At 42.8% G+C, this 19,948-nt stretch overlaps 1 long non-coding RNA gene across 1 annotated transcript; it reads left to right on the top strand.

Annotated features, from left to right (window-relative positions):
- The first annotated feature begins 5,814 nt into the window (after positions 1-5,814).
- LOC145430501 (uncharacterized) lies at positions 5,815-10,245 on the top strand. Its single transcript, XR_013911079.1, has 3 exons — positions 5,815-7,545; positions 9,152-9,899; positions 10,117-10,245. It is a non-coding gene; the product is annotated as an uncharacterized LOC145430501 (long non-coding RNA).
- The last annotated feature ends 9,703 nt before the right edge of the window (positions 10,246-19,948 follow it).

Below are 19,948 nucleotides of genomic sequence, written 5' to 3' on the forward strand. Positions count from 1 at the left end.
CCACTTCAATGGCTGTGCGAGGTTGTTGGATATTTGTGGGAACTGGTACACGCTGTCGTATACGCCGGTCAAGCACATCCCGAACATGCTCAATGGGTGACATGTCCGGTGAGTATGCTGGCCATGCAAGAACTGGGACATTCTCAGCTGCCATCTGCCCTGAACAATGTGAACCATGATTCATTCGTGAAGCGCACACCTCTCCAACGTGCCAGATGCCATCGAATGTGAGCATTTGCCCACACAAGTCTGTTACGGCGACGAGCTGGAGTCAGGTCAAGACCCCGATGAGGACGACGGGCATGCAGTTGAGCATCCCTGAGACGGTTTCTGACAGTTTGTGCAGAAATTGTTTGGTTGTGCAAACCAATTGTTCCAGCAGCTGTCTGGGTGGCTGGTCTCAGACGATCTTGGAGGTGAACCTGCTGGATGTGGAGGTCCTGGGCTGGTGTGGTTACACGAGGTCTGCGGTTGTGAGGCCGGTTGGATGTGCTGCCATATTCTCTGAAACGCCTGTGGAGACGGCTTATGGTTGAGAAATGAACATTCAATGCACGGGCGACAGATCTGGTTGACATTCCTGCTGTCAGCATGCCAATTGCACGCTCCCTCATTGCTTGTGGCATCTGTGGCATTTTGCTGTGAGACAAAACTGCACATTCCAGGGTGGCCTTTTGTTGTGGGCAGTCTGAGGTACACCTGTGCACTACTCATGATGTCAGATCAGCATCCTGATGTGGCACACCTGTGAGGTGGGATGGATTATCTCAATATAGCAGATGTGCCCACTACCACACATTTGGACTGATTTGTGACCACTGTTTGGGAGGGATGGTTATATTGTGTATCTGGAATGAATTTTAGGTCTCTACGTCCATCCCATGGGGAATGGGAGCAGTAACAAAGGTGTTGCGTTTATATTTTTGTTGAGTGTATATGTATCTTTAATTCAATTCAATCTTTATTGACAAACTTTATGCACATAGTTAAAAAAAAGAAACAAGACAAAACACAACATATAAACCTTAATAAAAAAAAATAAAGTATAAAATATTTGTAAAAATATTAAACCACAGTATACATAAAATGCACAATTACTTAGAAGAAATCAATAAATACACAAACACTTCAACCAGTGCTTCCTCAGACTGGAAAAGTAATGGGAACCACTCACTGTCAGATCTGCGAGTGAAAAAATTATACTGTTACTAGAGCCATCCAATCATTCTCTAAAAGTAAACATTAAATTTCTTAAAAGTGCTTTAAAAGTCCAAACACCCACAGCTACAAACATCTGACTGGCAATTCTTATGGCGTTATTTTTGTGCCACTATTCCGAGCGCACGTAAAAGAAATTTGAGCGCACTTAAAAAAAAGTTTGCAGGTGCAAGTGTTGCATTTTGCGAAGAAAAGCTAAATTTAAGTGAACAAAATTCATTGCTGTGTGCAAAAAATTAATTTCAGTGTTTGCTATTATCCATAAACACACACAATAGCAGCCCCTCTCACTCAGTTTTTGCATTTGCGCTAGTTCGCAATGTGTTGCTTGCGCTCTCAACATTTCTGCCCGTGCGCGCTCAACTCTTTCTGTATATTTGTGCCACAAAAACCAGCCAATCACAGTCTTGGATGCAAAAATATCTGATTGGCTGTTTTGGTCTCCAATCAGCTCGAAATGACGAAATGCAATATCCCAGAATCCATTTCGTCCAAAACTCAAACGAGGCAGTGGTGGAGTTTGAAATATTACTCTTTCTGGGACAAAAACAAACATAAAAATGAAAAATATCTAAGCTATACGGTCAGCTGGTGGGTAACACCAGCTGACCGCATAGCTTTCATCTCCGAAAACGTTAGAGCACTTATGTGATGTCTTGATAAATCGAGCAGATATTTGAATTTTACACAGCACCATTCTCGCATGAAAATATCTTAAAAATTTATTTTGTGACCCAGAAAGAGTAATATTTCAAACTCCGCCACTCTGTGTTCCTCAGCCACTGCTTCGCTTGAGTTTTGGACGAAATGGATTCTGGGATATTGCATTTCGTCATTTCGAGCTGATTGGAGACCAAAACAGCCAACAGATATTTTTGCATCCAAGTCTGTGATTGGCTGGTTTTGTGGCACAAATATAATGGTGTAGAGAAAGAGTTGAGCACGCATATGACATATGAACACGTGTCTTTTAAGAGGCTATTCGTAGAAATTGGAAGTTCACTTCCTCTTGAGACACCCAATGACCAAATGGCGCCTTGTCAAGAAGCAGCTTCACAGAGCTTGGCACTGGACAAAACTCTGTGTGTAACAGTCCCTGAACACCATTTCTCCACCAGTTCTCATTTAGGTTCCCCATGCAAAAGGAGGCTATCACAACCAGCTTAAGCCTAATGAGCTAATTTCCTTTAAAATGATCACATCTTTGATACAAATTGCTAGAATACTTCTTGTTTCACTATTGTGTTTTATGACCTCTCTGTCTTTACTGCGTATTTATTTTTCAAATTTCTTAACACACAAGTCACAGTTTAATGGGGTCAGAATATTAATAATGCAATGGGTTGCTTAGTGGTGCTCGCCTTACCATCAATCAGCAGGCTACATCAGATTTGTCTTCTTGAGAATAATTTGAGGAAAATTAAGGCTTACTTTAGCAACAGGACATATTTAAGTTTTAACAATAAATTCTCATGTTCATTAACCCTTTAAAGGCGGTCGGAGCAGGCACGTTCTGTTTTGCGTAACTATGTTTAAATCCCTGTAGAACCGGAACCCCGTAAGCTAGCGCAATAATTTTTTTTGCATATGAAACCGGAGGAGTTGTACTTACATCTTATGCCATCAGCTTGCCCTAGGTCATGGTTTCCTTCCATATATAGCTTTGCAAAAACTGCATAAAAAGCGCTTGCAGGAACAAAAACATAATATTCCAGAAACAGGCTTTGCCGATTTGATCAGCTGTTCGTAACACTTCCCACATTGAAACAGGCGCAAACGATCGCATGTCCGCCATTTCCTGCCTGAAACCGGAAATGACGTCATTTTCGCAGAAAATGTAGTTTTTTACTTGTAGGCCTTAAGAGCCTATACTGTGTTTTTATAATTCATGTTTGACTTTATGCTTTTCTGAATAGTTTCTGGGATGCTTAGAACTCGAATTGCACTGCTGGAAATAGTTTATTTTGATGCACATGCTGTTTTCTTTGCAAATTTGCATCATAGGATTGTTTTTCCTGCAGTGTATAAAAATTGTTCTCAAAATCTCAAAAATAAAACTGAAAACACTCAAAATAAATTTCCTGTGGTGGGAAAACATTTTTTGCAACTTTTTTGTATTTAAAGTTTGGAGGGATAAACCTCTTAAATTTCTCAAAGTAGAAATATATGTAAAAATAAACAAACGATTTTCAATTTTTTTGTAGTATATTGCACCTTTTTGCAATTAATGTAGTTACTATAGACTTAATGCAGACATATTATTAAAATATGGGCTATAACAGATGTATTGATGTATAGCAACTTGAAATGCTCCCAAAAATGGCACTACAGCATGTAAAAAAAAGTAAGCTCTGGCGGACTTCTTGGTAGGTCTTAAAGGGTTAATAAAATTCATAGCAGAATTACACCGAATTAAATTAACACATAATCTCTTTTATTTAATAACTGACAAAAGCAGATGTCTAAATTAAAAATTAGAGTGGGGTTTGACAGTAGAAGCATCAGCATGTGGCTCAGTCTCCAGAGGGTCACTAAAAGGAGAGATGGCGACAATGCTGGTGACAAATTAAATGAAATACAGGCATTAAAATGTAGAACAACAGTAGAAGTCTGTATATATATATATATATAGAAGACAGTGGCGTGTCCTGGGGTGGCACAGACCATCCCCCCAACCACACTGGCCACCCCAGGTGCCACCCCGAAGCTAAAACAATGAAATTCAATCAAATATAAATTGTACGATTATGTTTTCTCAGTGAAGCTCAGATATCCGAGTGTAACTGAATGCAGCATCGGCTTCTGAGCATCACGTTAGCAAAGGAAGGAGAAAGACTGCACTGCAGAAAACAATTTTTTGGTGAAAGAAAATGAGGAGAGAATAAATGTCCTGGTAAGTAATATTAAGTGTGTTCAGTTTAGTAAACTTCTGTGAAATTAGAATACCAAGGAAAAAATAACACTTAAAGAATTATTGCAACCATCGAATATTTCAGACAGTAGGCTGCTGGGGGGAGCTAGCATAAGAGTTATGAGTTATAAGATATAATCCAAGTCGTAACATTGCTGTGTGGAGCTGCAGATTTGGTTGCAGGTTAACATAGCTGGACTGGCCATCGGGCATACCGGGCATTTGTCCGGCGAAAATATTACACGTTTCGTATTGAGCTGAGTACACAGCAAATTCAAAAGTGTTAAATATATTGGTGTTAGTAGACTTTGTGCAAATGCAGAGTTAATTTTACTCTAAGTAGAGTCACTTTCTTTTAATGTAACTCTGAGGTGTAAAACATTAGTAGTTAAAATCGAGTGTTAAAAATGAGTGTTTCTATATTAAATCTTGAGGTGTCAAAATGGAAACATTAACTCTTGACTTCTTAACTCTGAACTCCTAAAGGGGCTATGACACTAATAGAGTAAATTCATAGACTCCGCCCCCAGCATCACAGGTTCCGAATGAAGCTGAAGGGAAGCCATTTCAGAACATTTAGCTCTCCATTTTTCCGAGTTGTTTGCCACGCCTGGTAAGGCATTTTTTCTGAGATTCTTGTAATTATTATTACTACCTTTTACTTCTGTGGCTTTTTTGAGTCGAGACAAAGCTGTGTGAAAAGCATTAGCACGTTGCTCGGTGATAGCATAAAAATCTGTTTTAGCTAGCTGAAATGTATTGTTGGCGGGCAAAAGACTTGCATATGAGTGTTCAGTCATTTTTTTGCTAACTCAAATACACTTAAAACAATGTTTAGGTTGGCATAAAATTATGGTGGCACTTAAAGCCTGAAAACTATCTCCCACATAAACCGATATAGTAAACGGCAATAGCAGATGTGCTGACTGGGTTCTATGTTAACATTTAGATCTTTTCAGAGTTTTGTGCACTCATTTTACGTAAAAATTAAAAAGATCAAGGCTTTGAATTTATTACGGAATTAACTATTGTCTGTGTTCTTCAGTTGTTATAGAGAGCATCATTTTAACAAATGTGATGTGGGTAGGGCTGCCACAAACGATTATTTTGATAGTCGACTAGTCACCGATTGTTTTTGCAATTAGTCCACTAATCAGATCATGCATCAATTGGATGTAAAACGGACAGCTTATTGCACCAGCAGCATCTGCTCTTATATAACTATCATTAGATTACAGCTTTAAGTGTTTAAGGTATGTGCTAACTAAAAATAAAGACAAGATGGTAGTTTATTAAATGTTAATTAAATGTGCAGAGTGTTTCGGTGGAGTTTAATAAAGTCAGCCGATTTACTCAGGAACAAATAAAATACTGAAAAAAGCCAAACAATAACATTTTTAAGTTATCTAAGTGACTTATATATCATGTTTAACCTGAGTAGCGAAAGACGGCGGTGGGTTTGAAAATGATTTGCCGGGAGTCCGGTGTTCCCACGGGCTCTGGTGAGCCTTGCTATCGAGCTAGTGGGTAACAGACGTCTCCGAAAACGTCGGAGCGCTTCTGAAAATATGTGGTGTCTTGATAAACTGAGCAGATATTTGAGGTTTACACAGCTACATTCTCGCCTGAAAACATGTTAAACATTTATTTTGTGACCCAGAAAGAATAATAACAGTAATATTAAAACTAACTAGCTGCCACCATTGTTGGAAACTGAGCAGGGCCGCGCTATCAATTCTGGGACACAGCTTCTTCTTCTTCGGGGTTTAACGGCAGCTGGCATCCTTGTACATGCAGTGCTGCCATCTTCTGTTTCAGTCCGTTATTACACTCTTAAATCCTGCTACTTATTCCTGCGTCTTTTGGGATCTTACAAAGCTTAAAACGACGCGTCGACTATTAAATTAGTCGTCGACGACTTTGATAGTCGACGTAATCGTGACTAGTCGACTAATCATGGCAGCCCTAGTTGTGGGTATAATATTGACTTGAAAGATGGACAAATTGTTTAGTATCTAGAATTGTCTTTTGGGAAAATGCTTTGCTTAACACAAGTTATGGATCATGATTCTTTTTTTTTTCCAATTGATTACCAGGTTATTTGTCCAATTAATTACTGTACAACTAATTTTTTTATTGAATCTCCACACAGGATATGCTTGCAAAGGTGGAATATGGGGGAGTGCAGAAGTATGTCAAAGTTCCAGAAAGTGATGAATGCTTTCATTTCCACCAGTTTCTTAAAGATGGTTTGTACTCATGTGCAATTTAAATGAGTATAAAATTATCACCTATAAGTGATCAACAGTAAGACTTGGTGGTTTTAATAGTATAGTGACATTTTGGATTTCTTTGTTTCAGTTATGGACAAGTTCAGCTTGCAGCCTCAATTCTTCACAGAAGGTGTACTCATCCTCACTGATACGTCTGACACTGAAGTTGTCGCAGACATTTTTGATGAGCTGGTAAAGTCTGGAGTTCGAGCTTTCAAAGTTGGATATAGAATGCAGACAGCAACAGGTACAGTAGATCCATAATAATTTAGAGGAGTACATTTCTTCATGGTCTTCAAAGTTTACATGAATATTAGCCAGATTTAACAACCTTTCAGATTCCAATTTTCTTCTTTGAAAAACTGTAAAATGCTTTTACATGTTGAGTGCATATTACATGCTGTTATCAGATATAATTTATGTGGTTGAACATTATTGCAGTTGTTGTGACTTCTCATATGCATTTTGCACATTTTTTTTCAATGCCTTTTATGTCCCTTTTTTCCCCTTTAAGACATTGAGATCAGTGTGGCTGACGATGAATCAGAGTCATCGGTACAGCCAATCCCTCTTGCCCTCCTGACATCGCCAGTTTCATTGTCAGACCATCCATCGTCCCCAGCTTCTACCAGTTCATCAGATTCAACTATGATCCTCAAAAGTACAAAGAACAGGAAGAAGGGCCTACAAGTGCTTGATCGCGATGAAGCGAAGCAGGTCAAAAGCAAAGCCTAAAGCAATTTCCAGTGCTTAACAGCATTATACAAACACTAACTTTTTTGTATAATTTGCTTTAGTTTAATCAGTATGACTTTTTTTTTTTTAAACAGAAGGTTTGTAGTGTCCTGAGCTCAAACCCAAAGGGTGAAGAAATTTTCAATGAATACGACAAAACTAAAACACTGTCAGATCCAACTCATCGACAAATGGTCAACATACTGGTTACCCATGTGATTCTATCATATCTGCAAGTATTCTTTGATGATCATAAAAACAATTGTCGAGTGAGCAGAAGAGCAATACACTTTGTTTTGTTTTTGAAAGGAGGATTCCGCCCATAAGTGTTCGGACTAACTATGCACTGGGGATTGCAACGCTTTTTCCATATCTCCAAGATCCTTACTCAAAAAATGGCTATGTACAGTGGGGCAAAAAAGTATTTAGTCAGCCACCGATTGTGCAAGTTCCCCCACCTAAAATGATGACAGAGGTCAGTAATTTGCACCAGAGGTACACTTCACCTGTGAGAGACAGAATGTGAAAAAAAAATCCATGAATTCACATGGTAGGCTTTGTAAAGAATTTATTCGTAAATTAGGGTGGAAAATAAGTATTTGGTCACCTCGAACAAGGAAAATCTCTGGCTCTCACAGACCTGTAACGTCTTCTGTAAGAAGCTTTTCTGTCCCCCACTCGTTACCTGTATGAATGGCACCTATTTGAACTCATCATCTGTATAAAAGACACCTGTCCACAGCCTCAAACAGTCAGACTCCAAACTCCGCCATGGCCAAGACCAAAGAGCTTTCAAAGGACACCAGGAAAAGTATTGTAGACCTGCACCAGACTGGGAAGAGTGAATCTACAATAGGCAAGCAGCTTGGTGTGAAAAAATCAACTGTGGGAGCAATCATCAGAAAATGGAAGACATACAAGACCACTGATAATCTCCCTCGATCTGGGGCTCCACGCAAGATCTCATCCCATGGGGTCAAAATGATCATGAGAACGGTGAGCAAAGATCCCAGAACCACACGGGGGGACCTGGTGAATGACCTGCAGAGAGCTGGGACCAAAGTAACAAAGGTCACCATCAGTAACACACTACAACGGCAGGGAATCAAATCCCGCAGTGCCAGACGTGTTCCGCTGCTGAAGCCAGTGCATGTCCAGGCCCGTCTGAAGTTTGCCAGAGAGCACATGGATGATACAGCAGAGGATTGGGAGAATGTCATGTGGTCAGATGAAACCAAAGTAGAACTTTTTGGTATAAACTCAACTCGTCGTGTTTGGAGGAAGAAGAATACTGAGTTGCATCCCAAGAACACCATACCTACTGTGAAGCATGGGGGTGGAAACATCATGCTATGGGGCTGTTTTTCTGCCAAGGGGACAGGACGACTGATCCGTGTTAAGGACAGAATGAATGGGGCCATGTATCGTGAGATTTTGAGCCAAAACCTCCTTCCATCAGTGAGAACTTTGAAGATGAAACGAGGCTGGGTCTTCCAACATGACAATGATCCAAAACACACCGCCCGGGCAACAAAGGCGTGGCTCCGTAAGAAGCATTTGAAAGTCCTGGAGTGGCCTAGCCAGTCTCCAGACCTCAACCCCATAGAAAATCTGTGGCGGGAGTTGAAAGTCCGTGTTGCTCGGCGACAGCCCCAAAACATCACTGCTCTCGAGAAGATCTGCATGGAGGAATGGACCAAAATACCAGCTACTGTGTGTGCAAACCTGGTAAAGACCTATAGTAAACGTTTGACCTCTGTTATTGCCAACAAAGGTTATGTTACAAAGTATTGAGTTGTATTTTTGTTATTGACCAAATACTTATTTTCCACCCTGATTTACGAATAAATTCTTTACAAATCCTACCATGTGGATTCATGGATTTTTTTTTCACATTCTGTCTCTCACAGTTGAAGTGTACCTCTGGTGCAAATTACTGACCTCTGTCATCATTTTAGGTGGGGGAACTTGCACAATCGGTGGCTGACTAAATACTTTTTTGCCCCACTGTAAGTGTTATCTCTGAAACGCAACATCTCTGTAATTTATACATGTTGTTAAAGTGGTACCAAATATGCATTCCTTTGTTGCATTTTTTTGTTGTGTATGTTTTTTGTTTGTTTTTGTGTGTGATTGATGTGCATGCATGAGCAGGAACATTACTATGATCCGGAGGCTAATACTGGCTATCTTGCTTGGAGACTCAAGACTGTCCAACGCAATACCTATGATGGTGCTAGTGGGTGTCCCAGGCCAAGCTTCCAGCACAGTCCAACAACCCGAAGAGAATCTTTGTTTGTTAGTGGACAGCTTTTTGGTGAGGAGTGCAGAGAGGCTCTGTCTGTTATTAGACACTCAACAGATAGGTCTGTGGTTAAAGAGAAGATGAAAGCTACTTTTGAATATAGACAGAAGCTGGTACATGACCCAGATGCAACATCATCAATCTTGGATGTCTTCCCTCGTTTCCTTGATACACCGGGGTTGGTGAGTATATTTTTAGATATTTCATGATATGAAACTAAAGATAACATTTTGCCAAGAACACTTAAGTAACCAGTATTTGGTTCCTGTTTTGTCTTATTAATAGATTGATCAGGATTTTGCAATGATGCTTGGAGATGAAGCCTCTGGAAGATTTCTTACAAAGTGGTCTTCGTATTTCAAGCAAAAAATCATCGCAGAAAGCCAAAGTCTTCCATCAAGTCCTTGTGTTGAGGAGTTACAAGCATCTTTTGATACGGAGGCTTCAAATGACTGGGGTAAATCTGGACAGTGTTTCAGTATATAAAATACTTACATTTCCATTTGTCTGTCCTAAAACAGTTAACTGAGCGGAAATAGACTAGTAAATTAGTAATTTATGCATCCTTGTGGTTGTAAGCATTTCCAGAAATCTCATCATTTAACTACTTATTTTCCAACTGTTTTCTAGTCCATGTTTAACCTTTTGTCTCAAATGTGCTTTTTGTCTTTAAGGCTGGGATAGTGACATGGCAGCTCTTCTGTTGTTGCTGCATCTCCTGCCCCCAACATCAAAAGGCCACAAAAAAACAGCAAAAATTAGCTCTGCACAGGCAGCCAATCATCTTGTGAGATTCATCAAGGTATGCTCTATTACTCTACTCTATTTTTTTGTAAAAACTGTTTGTAATTAATGATTTTTGGTCCATGGTAAGCCACAAGATAAAAACAGAAAAGACGCAGTAAATTAATTACCTTTTGTGTATTTGATATGAAATCATGCTGTATCTATAGATATCAGAAGAGATAAAATCTGGTATGGCTTTCCTTTCCAAAAGAAGTTAATCCACAGATTTGGGTTCAGCACACACTCATTGCCCCTGCAAACAGAAGAATGTGAACTTCAAAAATAAAGCATTACTCTGTTTTATTCTACTTGGATCCATTTGTGTTAAGACGGGTTACTTGCTTGGGCCCATAGACCTTATATATGCAAGCCAAACAGTTGAAAAGAAATTTTACTCATGATTGAAATGTGCTATTCAAATTCCAGGAAGGAGTCAGCCTCACTGCTTTCCTGGAGAAAGCTAACACCAGGCAGCCCTTCCTTCTCTGCATTGGTGAGCAAAAGAAGAACATTCAGAGGTTCTTCATCATTGTAGACCAGAAAGCTATCCCATGTGATGCTCCAACTTCAGTGGCTGCTTTTGATGGGCTTTTCAAAGCACACTTTGTCTTCAGCCTCTCATATGATGAAGCTCTTTCCAGTTTCTACACCTTCATTCAAACCACAATCTACAACATTGATGTTGGAAACACAAAAGAAAGCCCTCGAGTCAAGGAACTGAGAGCATGTCTGCTGCAAGACCGTTAAATGCCCGCAAGGTCCACACGCTTTTGGGAGGATTTAAAAAAAACAAAAACAAAAAACTCTTTGACAATGTTCAAATGCTTTGTTTGTAAAATGCACCACAAAAATTGTTCAGCTCTTTGTCAACATTTGTCAACTGGAAGTCTCATATAAATCATATACATAACAAAATTTCAAGAAGTGTCTCAATCTTGAATAAAGTAAAACACATTCTGGACCACAAATCACTCCACATTCTCTATTGTTCCCTGATTGCACCGTATTTGAATTACTGTGCAGAGGTTTGGGGCAATACTTACAAATGTTCACTGTCATCAATCTTTATATTACAAAAAAGGGCCTTAAGGATAATCCATAAAACTGGTTACAGAGATCATACAAATCCACTATTCTTAAAATCAAAAATTCTAAAATTCACAGATCTGGTTCATTTTCTCAGTGCACAAATTATATATAAAGCAATAAATAACCTGCTTCCTGACAATATTCTAAAAATGTTTTCTAAAAGGGAACGGGGATACAATTTGAGGGGGGAATTAAATTTAAAACATCCTCGTATCTGTCACGATACACTTTCCCGCAGCAGGGAGGTCGCAGGTCCGGGGGGGGGGGATCTGAAGCAGACGAGAAGGCAGGTCACCAACTAATCACAAGTCACGGATATGAAGCACAAGAGCTGTGAGAACACTAACGTTAGGGGTACAATCATCCAGCGACGAGAGGATCTGTGTTCCAGCCTCAAATAGTGCTCCCGGTGATGATGGGTGAGTGTTGTCAGGTGTGTGTGTGGGCCAAGGGCGGGAGCCCACAGTGAGCTCCGCCCAGGCAGAGAGGGAGAAAACAGCAACAGCAATTGTAGCCTTGTGGGGCCGACCGGGCAGGCACGGAGACCATGACAGTACCCCCCCCTCAACGGGAGCCTCCCGGTGACCCACCAGGCTTACCTGGATGCCTGCGGTGGAAGTCCCGGAGCATGGCACCATCCAGGACAGCAGCTCGAGGCACCCAGGAGCGTTCCTCTATCCCGTAGCCCTGCCAGTCAACCAGGTACTGAAAACCCCGACCCCGGCGCCGGGAGTCCATGATGCGGGTGATATTGTAGACCAGCTGACCATCCACGAGCCGGGGGGGGCAGCGGGGCCCTGGAGGGAGGGCACAACGGGCTGGAGAGCACCGGCTTGACCTGAGACACATGAAAGACATTGTGAATGCGCATGTTGCGCGGCAGCTTGAGGCGGACAGACACAGGGTTCACAATGGCCTCAACGGGAAAAGGGCCAATAAACTGAGGAGACAGCTTCTTCGACTCAGTCCGTAGCGGCACAAAATGGGTAGCCAGCCATACTTGTTGACCGATGGTGTACACGGGGGCCGGTGTCGGTCAGCGAGGGTCTTGTTCCGCTCCTTAGTACGGAGCAGGGCAGCCTGAGTCGCCCGCCAGGCACGACGGCACCCGCGGAGGTGAGCCTGTACAGAAGGAACGGAGTGCTCACCTTCGATGGCCGGGAGCAAAGGTGGTTGATAGCCCAGGGACGCTTCGAAGGGAGACTTGCCCGTGGCGGAGGATGTGTGGCTGTTGTGGGCGTATTCGATCCATGGAAGCTGTTCACTCCAGGTCGATTGGTTGTGCGAAGTGACACAGCGGAGGGCAGCTTCCAGCTCCTGGTTGGCCCGCTCCGATTGCCCGTTACTCTGTGGATGGAAACCGGAAGACAGACTGACCTTGGCCCCCAGTGCGGAGCAGAACTCCCTCCAAACACGGGACGTGAATTGCGGCCCCCTATCCGAGACGATGTCCTCGGGGATCCCGTGAAGACGGAACACATGGGAGGTGAGGAGCCGGGCCGTCTCCAAGGCCAAGGGGAGCTTCGGGAGGGCGACGAAGTGTGCAGCTTTGGAGAAACGATCGATAATGGTAAGTATGGCGGTGTTACCAGCGGAGGGCGGCAGGCCCGTGACAAAGTCCAAAGAAACATGGGACCATGGTCGAGCTGGTGTAGGGAGAGGCTGCAGAAGACCCGGTGGAGGGCGGTTCGAAAGCTTATTCCGGGCGCAGGTCGAACAGGCGGCTACATACTCCTTGGCATCCCTAGTCATAGCAGGCCACCAGAAGTAACGTCGGAGGAACGAGCAGGTGCGGAGGACCCCAGGATGGCATGAAAAGCGGGCGGTGTGAGCCCACTGGAGAACCTGAGAGCGGACGGCTGAAGGAACGAAGAGGCGACCAGGTGGACCAGTGCCAGGATCCGGTTCGGTCTCCTGCGCCTCTTGGATGAGCCCCTCGATCTCCCAGGAGATGGCTCCAATTATGCAGGCGGCCGGGAGGACAGGCTCAGGGTCCGAGTCCTCCCCAGTGATGGAGAATTGCCTGGACAGGGCGTCTGGCTTTACGTTCCGTGTTCCTGGCCTGTAGGTGATAGTGAAGTCAAAACGAGCGAAAAACAGTGCCCACCTGGCTTGCCGGGAATTGAGACGTCTAGCCGAGCGCAGGTACTCCAGATTCTTGTGATCCGTCCAGACGATGAATGGTTGTGCTGCTCCCTCCAACCAATGTCTCCACTCCTCCAGGGCCAGCTTGACGGCCAGAAGCTCCCGGTCCCCGATGTCATAGTTACACTCTGCTGGGGAGAGACGGCGAGAATAAAAGGCACACGGGTGCAGCTTACCGTCCATCTGTTGAGACAGAACTGCCCCAACCCCGGAGTCCGACGCGTCCACTTCCACAACGAACTGCCGTGTAAGGTCCGGTTGCCGGAGTATGGGAGCGGTGGTGAACCTGTCCTTGAGCAGGGCGAAGGCTCGCTGAGCGGCAGAATCCCACTGGAAGGGAACCTTGGGAGAGGTGAGTTTAGTGAGAGGGAGAGCGATTCTGCTGAAATCACGAATGAACCGTCTGTAAAAGTTGGTGAATCCCAAAAAACGTTGCACTTGGCGGCGATCAGGAGGAGTAGGCCATTCCACCACAGCCCGCACTTTCTCCGGATCAGTCCGCAAGTCCCCCTTCTCGATAATGTGGCCCAGAAAACTCACTGACGCCACGTGGAAATCGCACTTCTCCCCCTTCACAAAGAGCCGGTTCTCCAGAAGGCGTAGCAGGACCTGCCGGACATGGACCTTGTGCTCCTCGAGTGTCTTAGAAAAGATCAAGATGTCATCCAAGTACACAAATACACAACGGTTAACAAAATCACGAAGGACATCATTAACCATCGCCTGAAACACTGCGGGGGCGTTAGTCAGCCCAAACGGCATCACGAGATACTCAAAGTGGCCCCGATGCGTATTGAACGCGGTCTTCCACTCATCCCCCTCCCTGATGCGCACCAGGTGGTAAGCGTTGCGCAGATCCAGCTTGGTAAAGACGGTCATGCCTTGAAGCAGTTCAAAGGCGGAGGAAAGCAACGGCAAAGGGTATTTGTTCTTAACAGTGATCTGATTAAGGCCCCGAAAGTCAATACACGGCCGCAGCGAACCATCCTTCTTATCCACGAAAAAAAACCCAGCCGCGACAGGGGAAGAGGAGGGGCGAATCAACCCTGCCGCCAGCGACTCCGAGATGTAACGCTCCATAGCATCCCTCTCAGGCCGGGAGAGGCTGTACAGGCGGCTAGACGGCAGCGGAGCTCCAGGAAGAAGATCGACGGCACAATCGTACGGGCGGTGCGGGGGAAGGGACCGCGCCCGATCCTTACAAAAAACATCCCGCAGATCATGATAAACCTGCGGAACCATCGAGAGGTCCGGGGCGTCCGACGGCGAGGCCGTGGGTGGGAGCGAAACGGGGGAAGCCGCAGCCCGGAGGCAGTTCATATGGCAGGCCACACTCCAACCTAGTACGGCACCCTTCTCCCAGTCGATATGCGGGTTGTGGAGGACAAGCCAGGGGTGACCCAGAACCAGCGGAGTGAGAGGAGCCTTAAACGAAAAAAAACAAATCCTTTCTGCGTGATTGCCAGAGAGAGATAATGAAAGGAATTCAGAAACATGAGTGATGTCAGGCAGGCGCTGGCCCGACAGTGCGTGAACGCGGAGGGGGCGTGACAGAGGCTCCAAGGCGATGTTCAGTTTGGCGGCGAGTGAGGTGTCAATAAAGTTCTGCTCAGCCCCAGAGTCAATGAGAACGGAGAGAGAATGAGAAACAGTCCGAACACGCAGAGTAGCCGGCAAAAGAAGCCTGGGGAGAGGGCTTTCACTCGACAGATCGCCCACCAGCACCCTCACGATCACTGGTGAGCGCGCCCTTTTGCCAGCGTTGGGCAGGAGGAGACAGAGTGGCCTTTACGGCTGCAATAAACGCACTCACCGGAGGCAAGACGGCGCTGGCGCTCCGCGGCCGACAGCCGTGAGCGCCCAAGCTGCATGGGCTCTTCCCCATCCCCAGTGTCGGCGTCACACGACCCATGGGCTGCAGTAGGGGTCCCACAAAAGTCCAGCGGGGCATGCCCCGAACGCGCGCGTGCGCTCCGATGTGCGCGCACCTGATCGTCCACCCGCATACACAAAACCAGAAGCGCATCCAGGGAGGAAGGCAGTTCACGGAGCATTAGTTCATTCTTTATTTCCTCATTAATATTAGTGAGCAATGCACTTTTAAGGGCCTCTTCCCCCCATTTCGCCTGTTCAGCCAAGGTAGAAAAGTCAATAGAAAAATCAGCCATGCTGCGTTTACCTTGTTTAAGCGCAAGCAAGCGCTGGCCGGCGGTGGCAGTTGTGGCTTTCCTGTCAAACACACCTTTAAACTTAGTAAGAAAGTCAGAAAAGGTGATGTCCGGCTCCGCCTGAAGCGCAGCTTGAGCCCAGGTTAGAGCACGGTCCTGGAGTAACTGGACGATATAAGCGATTTTCGCACCATCAGTAGAAAAGGTTTGCGGTTGCTGGCGAAACTGAAGGGCACACTGAGTGAGAAAACCAGCACATTTATCAATCTCTCCCGTGAAAGCCCTGGGAGGCTGGATGATTCTGTCACGATACACTTTCCCGCAGCAGGGAGGTCGCAGGTCCGGGGGGGGGGGGATCTGAAGCAGACGAGAAGGCAGGTCACCAACTAATCACAAGTCAAGGATATGAAGCACAAGAGCTGTGAGAACACTAACGTTAGGGGTACAATCATCCAGCGACGAGAGGATCTGTGTTCCAGCCTCAAATAGTGCTCCCGGTGATGATGGGTGAGTGTTGTCAGGTGTATGTGTGGGCCAAGGGCGGGAGCCCACAGTGAGCTCCGCCCAGGCAGAGAGGGAGAAAACAGCAACAGCAATTGTAGCCTTGTGGGGCCGACCGGGCAGGCACGGAGACCATGACAGTATCCGTACAACATTAAAAAGTTTTTGCATCTCTGTGTGTGGAGTGAAGCTGTGGAACAGACTAAGTAAAGATATGAAGCAATGTCCAAGCATGGCGCAGTTTAAAAAGCGGTTTAAGGATATGGTTTTTACAGGGTACAGGGAAAAGGTAGAGATTTGATAGGGTGTTCTTGTCTAATATTTTCATGTGTGTGCGGGTGCACGGGTATGTTGGTATGGGTATATATATATATATATATATATATATATATATAAATATATATATATATATATATATATATATATTTGTAGGTTGTGTATCCTTGAGGTGAAAATGTGTATATGTGCGTATGTGTATATACGTATGTATGGATAGACAGAAACATATGTATATATTAAAAAAAAAAAAAATTACACATGACATATAATGTAATTGCAAGGAGGTATTTTTGTAGTCTATTGATACTATATAGTGGAAAAGGGGTGGGATTAAATAAGCTTATGCTTCTTCCTGCTCCTTTTTGAACATGAACTTTATTTGGAGTTGTGGTTGCTCGTTTTCCTTTTGTTTTGCTTTGTTCATTTGTCTCTTTTAATTCTATTTTGTTGTACTTTTTCAACATGTTCAAAATAAAGATTCAATCAATCAATCAATCAAACATTTAAAATTTCATCATGGTTTATATCCAAACAAAAATCTGCGTTTAAAATGTGGAGAGCAAGGATGTCTTTCATCTTTTTGTACTTACAATGGCTTTAGAAAACATCTTCATAATGTACATAGTCATTATCACGATAAACATGTAGGGATGGAACAGGAAGTTGCCCAACAAACACATTCTCTAGGAGACTCTTTTAGTGATCAACCATCTACTTCTGCATCTGTATCACAGGTTCCCACTGTTATTTCACAGGACTCGCTTGTTGGAATGTGTGGATCTATTGTCGCTCACTTACAAGCTTCTGGTCTTACTGAGAGTGCTGTTCAAACAATAATTAGTTCTGTTGAGGAAGTTGTCAGTGATGTTCAGAGTCAAGCAAGAGAAGTAGTACTCCAAACATTTTCCCCTGATAGTAAAAAATCAGACATTTACAAAAGAGTTGAGCACAATTTAAACCAATTAGATAACCCCTTTTCAAAATTTAACACTGAGGAAAAAAAGACAGAAATATTACGATGAAAAATGGGAAATAGTTGAGCCTAAAGAATTTGTACTTGGTGTAAGATTGGATACACGTAGACAGAACTACAGGGGTTTATAGCGAAACACCTGTCAGAGACAAATACATGTATGTGCCCATTTTAGGTACGATACATTCAATTTTCAAGAATAAAGACATTAGAGAATGCTTCTTGCATGAGAAACAAACACAAGCTGGGTTATACAAAGACATTAATGATGGATTATATTTCCAAAACCATCCTCTGTTTTCACAACAGAAATATGCTCTACAGATTTTACTGTATTACGATGATTTTGAAACTGCTAACCCATTAGGTTCGAAGAAAGGGATCCACAAACTGGGCTGTATTTATTTCACTATAAAAAACCTCCCACCAAAGGTTAACTCTGTGCTGATGAATGCACATCTAGCTGCTCTTTTCCACACAGACGACTTAAAGAAATATGGTTTTGAAGAAATACTAAAGCCTTTGATGACTTGAAAATTTTAGAAACTAAAGGAATCCTGCTTCCCTTTACTGAAGAGCCAGTGTTTGGTTCTGTTGTTCAAGTTACAGGAGACAATCTTGCTTTAAATGGCTTACTAGGTTTTGTTGAATCATTTAGTGCAACAAACTGGTGTAGGTTTTGTTTAGTAAACAAGGAAGAAATTCAGTCTGTATTTAATGAAGACAGTTCGGACATTGTTCTGCGCTCCAGAGAACTTCATATTGAACACTGTAATGCGTTAAGTGAAGACCCTGCTCTCACTTCCGTTTATGGAGTTAAAAGATCTTGTGTGCTCAATTCATTGGAATATTTTCACAGCACTGACAATTATGCAGTTGATATAATGCACGATTTATTGGAAGGAGTTGTGCAGTATGAGCTCAAACTTTTTTTTCAATACATGATCAAAAATGGCTACATCTCCATTAGCACATTACTTGACAGGATACAGACGTTTAATTATGGTTTTGTAGAGCGTAAAAATAAACCAAGTGGGTTAAAAATAGATGATAACAGCAAACATTTAGGTTTAAATGCCATTCAGTCATTATGTATCCTACGCAATACTGCACTAATTTTTGGAGACATAGTTGAGCGGGACAATAGCCACTGGAATTTTGTTCTCCTGTTGTTGCAAATTGTTGATATTGTGTTGTCCCCAGTCCTTACTGATGGCATGATATGTTACTTGAAACATCTGATCTGTGATCACCATAACATGTTTAAAAAATTGTTCCCTGGTAGAAAATTAATTCCTAAACACCACCTAATGATTCACTATCCAAGGTGTATTAAGAAAATTGTCCCTCTTATCCACATATGGTGTATGCGTTTCGAAGCAAAACACAATTTTTTTTAAAAGGGCTGTCAAAAATTTTAAAAACCTTACAAAATCTCTAGTAAAGCAACATTGTCAATTGGCCTTTTACTATGAAAATTATTGTTTTAAAAGATTTCAGTTCGGTCCTTTAAAATTAAAAAGAGTTGATAGCATGGAAGGTGGACATTTGTTGTGCGAGTCATTAAATGTAGATTCATGTGTAAATGTTTCAACTACAAATTGGGTTAGAAATTATGGCACTGAATACCAGGTTGGTTTGTTTTTATGCACTGGAATGTCCAGTGATCTACCAGTCTTTAAGAAAATTTGCTATATCATAATACATGAACAACATGCATTCATATTAGGCTGTACTGTCAACACCTTGTACTTTGATGAACACTTTCATGCATACTGCATTGAAGAAAAAAGTAATGAGCATGCTGTTATTTCAATTGACCAGCTCACCTATGTTAGACCCTGTGACAAGCAATATTCAAAGGAAAATGAGAAGATATACATTATTCCATATTGTTACATGTTTTAAAAAAATGTTTTGAAAATGTGGGGCATATAAAAATAAATCTTTTTCAGAAGAACATTGGCTCTTTTTAATATTTTTTTCCCCAAGGAATTTCTAAAACATCAAAACAGTAAAATTTACACTTTTTAGAATTAATTAGACGATAACTCTTTTATAGTCAAAATAAAATACTCTGTAAGAGTTTATATATTAACTCTTAACACCTAGTTAGTGTTAATGAGTGTTAAATTTTCAACTCCAGGCAGATTTGATATTTAACACTAAATCAGAGTTCATGTACCAACTCTCCAAAAAGAGTTAAATTAACACTCTCTGGTGTGGACCCATATAGAAACTTTAATAGTGTTGAAATCAAATCTGACGGTGTTAATTTGGACATGCTGGATTTGCTGTGTAGGGACGCAGTTTGTCCCGTACTTTAGCTATAATGGAAAAAGACACAAAGCTGGATTTATTCTGTGTGTTTACACTGCACAGCTGCCTCTTCTTCTGTCATTCTCTCCCCCTCCTCCTCCTGTTGCTACTTCAATCATGAAACTCGATTGAAACCAGGATCCTTTTCTATGTAGCTGACAGCTGGTAACTGTGCAGGGGCGGGTCTAGCAAAGTTTTGCCAGGGGGGCAGGTGGGGCATTAACAGGGAGAGGGGGGCACAAAGAA

This window comes from Astatotilapia calliptera, chromosome 2 (genome assembly GCF_964374335.1).
Source record: "Astatotilapia calliptera chromosome 2, fAstCal68.1, whole genome shotgun sequence".
NCBI classification, from domain to species: Eukaryota; Metazoa; Chordata; class Actinopteri; order Cichliformes; family Cichlidae; genus Astatotilapia; species Astatotilapia calliptera.